Raw genomic sequence first — 3,654 nt, 5'->3', positions numbered from 1 at the left:
TGAATATTCTCATTAAAAATGTGAAGTAAAAATTAAAATAATTTATCAAAAAGAATCTACATAGACATGTTCCAACTAATATACCATTGGATTTGCCTTGAAATCCCTCAACTATATTTCTGTAAAATTTCAGAAAATTTTATACCTTAGAGGCAAAACTGTATTTTCATTCCACACAACCAATTTTCTATCTGCTAATGGTTTATTTTAAGCCATCCCTTATGATGGATTTTCCTTTTGTCTCCTCCCTCTATGGTTCTTTCCTTTTAACCCATGTAGAACAGGCATTGTGAAAAAATAGTGCTGTGAGAACTTAAACCAGCTTTCTGACACAATCACTCCTTTGGCAACTGCCCAAATCTCTGTGCTCCTCAGGGAAAACAGGTGCTTGTTGGGAACATTCATCATATATTTTCTGTCACACACAAATTTTAATTTTTAGGATTTTTCTGTATTGGAAACAGTATAGTGGATTGTAATGTAACCAGACTGAGTATGTCAGGCCAGTCCGTGCTGCTGTGATATTTGCCTTTTTGTGCTGGTATATATGGCTCTTTGAAAGCACTTAGAGAGGCAAATAGGGAGTATTCAAAGGCTGTTACACATTTTAGCAGCCCGAGTAGAAGATACTGCTGGCTTATATCTGCTCTAAATTGGCTTTGCCTGCTGCCTCAGAGACCACTGGTTGGTTTGGTACGTTCGTAAAATGGGCTTTATTGCCCTAATCCGGTCATTTCATCACTCCCTTTAGGCAGGTGTCCTGAGACATCACTGGTTCCAGGGGTTTTCTCGCTCATTCACCCTGCGGCAGCAGCTGCCCCGAGCCCTCAGGTGCAGCCCCGAGTGCTATTTCAGGGCGGCCGCGGGATGCGGCTGCCAGGGGCCGGCTCTGCGGTCCCCCGAAGGTCTGCGGAGCACAGGTCTCGGCAGGACTGAGACGCTGCGTGGCTGCTCCCAGACAGGGCTCGCCGCTGTGCCCCCGGAGCCGTGCGCCCTTTTCCCGGCCTGTCCCGGGCTCCGGAGCGGCCGCAGCTCTGTCCCGCACAGGCGGGTGCGGGCCCGGCTGTCCCTGAGGGCACAGGGCCCCGCGGGCCGGCACGGCTGAGCCTGCACAGCAGAGCAGGGAGGGGCCGCTGTGTCCCGAGGCGCGTTCGCATTGTCTGTGCCCCTTGTGCCGACCCAGCCTGCAGGAAAGGGGGGCCGCAGGCTCCTTTCCTTTTAGGGCGGAGTAGCTATGACTCTTACAGAGATGAGGGCACGCTTGCTGCCTGGCCATGGCTGCGGAAGTCGCGCCTCGTCGTGGCCGGACACCCTTGGTGGTAACAAGGTCGGCTTCTGCCCCAGCGTGAGAGGGGCAAAAATCGCCCTCCCTATCGCTTGGACTCGGCACCCAGCGGTAGTCTGACGATCCTGCTGAAACAAAATTATTGGCACGGTTATTTCGCCGTTGCCCAGGGCCTTGTCCACGGGCTTGAGTTGGGCACAGCTGGCACTTTGGGAGGGAGCCAGCTGCTGACTTTTACTACCCTCACCTGGATTTGTTGTTATTTTTCCGATCATTGGGATGCTGCAATCAATGGCTTTGCAATTTATATTGACAGCCACCCGGACTGACCCCTTGGATTTGAGGGTCAGAGGTGCCGAAGTTCCATCTTTACCCTCTTGTGCCCAGGGAAGAGGGTTTCAATCCGGTATGTTTGGAGTTTGTAAACTCCACGTTTACTCATGTGATTGGAGTCCATCTGGAAGTTGTTTGGGAGGGTTTGGCAGGGCTCCCTGAGCCATATGAGACCTTGCCATTTGGGCTGACTTGGGATGATTTTCAGTGTGTGGCCAGAGGCAGTGAAGAGCCTAAAACACCTGGGGCTCTTTCTGGGACCAGTGAGGCCGGAACACCGGTCATGACTTCTGTTGTGAACATCCCTGACAAAAATCCATCTTGTTCAAGCCGTGCTTCCCGGTTTACTTGGATGCTGGGGTCGATTCACCATCTTGAGAGGACCCATGGGCAGAAAAGGGTCATCTTTAAGTGCTCTAAATGTAGTAAACAAAATCTTAAGTATCACAGTATTGTTTGTCCCGTCCCACGATGCAACAGGAAGGTGTGTGTGGTTCCAAGGGCGAGTGGATCTGTGAGGGGGGCTAGCGAGGTTTTTCTACCAAGATTGGTCTGGGCCAACACAAGAGGTTAATGCATTGTCTTGTGAGGAATTTGGAACAGATTGTTGCCTCCCATCCCAAGGAGTCATCAGCGAGGGGAGCCCACAAGAAGGTGTGGACTGAGGAGGAAGAGGCTCTTCTGGTGCAACTTGTGGAGAGGTTTACCAGTAGCAGAAATATCCAAGTCCATTTTTCACATGCCTTCTCACAGTCACCGCTGTATCAAACACAGTCTATTCTATTCGTCTATACTACCATGGCATTTTAGTTTTCTTGTCCTTTTATACAGCTGCCTATAGCATATGCTGCTGTAATCCTTTCAAAGCACTTTGTGAAGATAGCGAAGGCACTCGGGGATAATCTCTGTGAAGCCACTAAACTGGTCACCACTAAAGCACTGAGAGACATGAAACTAGGCTCCTGTAATCTGCAGAGGGAGCCTTTCTCTCCTTTGGAACGGTGGTCCCCTGCAGACCCACCAAACAAACCAAAGTAGTTTGCAAAGCCTCCGTTCTTCACTGGAGGGTGCCACCAGAAGGAGAGGGGAGAAAACTGCAAGCCGATCAAGGTGTTAATCACTCCCGGTGTGTGAAGACTGGGGTGAGGGGAAAACAATCATCAGAAAGGATACTTAACCACTTAACCGCTTCAGATGAATTAATGAATTGTTAAGAGAGGCCATATCTAAACTGCAATCATTGATACCTCAGAAAAGACTAAAAGTATTCCTGGCTGACTCAAATCCCATGCACTTCAACAAAACAAGATCTCATTTTTCAACAGTATGGGAAAAGTCCCACATCATACATGGAGCTTACTCCAAGATTGCAGTGTCCTTAAGCAGTCTAAAAATATGATCCAAAGTACTTACATTTTTTTCAACCTGTACTGGAAATTACTTTCCTTTCTTGTTAAATTAACAACTATTCTGCAGGTAAAGTAAATAAATAGATTATTTTTTCTGCTATGATAAAGGTGGTGACACCTCCCTGTTTTTTTTTTTCACTGTGCCATTTTTCTAATTTGTGTGAGATTTTTCCTGAATTTCATTTGAACTGAAATTACACTCATCTTTAGTGAAGAAAAAAAGATGAGAGTACAGCTGTGTAAGCAACATATCAGTATGGTGTGGGTGTGCCTGTGAGCCTGTAGGTTATGTGGTGTCACCTTATTTTAGAGGAATTTGTTTCTTTTGTCAGATGCCCACCCTTCATTAGGGATTTTTGCACATAGCAGTAGTGAGGATACAAGGAAGTCTTCTGTCTTTTGCTGGCCACAGGTTCACAGGCTGTATTAATAGATAGGATTAGTGAAGAAGAATAGGTCAGAAGGCTGCAAAGCTCCTGTCCCTTGAGATTTCCTTCTTTAGATCATTAGTCTTATTGAGCGCTCCCTTGAATACAGCAAGCAGAAACTGAGGAAAAGGCTGGAACCATTTTATTCACCAGGACATTCTGGGGAAGGGTGATTTCTACATCAGAAACTCCACTGAAA

This window comes from Fringilla coelebs (genome assembly GCF_963513975.1).
Source record: "Fringilla coelebs genome assembly, chromosome: 3".
Classification (NCBI taxonomy): domain Eukaryota; kingdom Metazoa; phylum Chordata; class Aves; order Passeriformes; family Fringillidae; genus Fringilla; species Fringilla coelebs.
The sequence above is the reverse complement of the archived record's forward strand: the minus strand, read 5'-3'. Positions refer to the sequence as shown.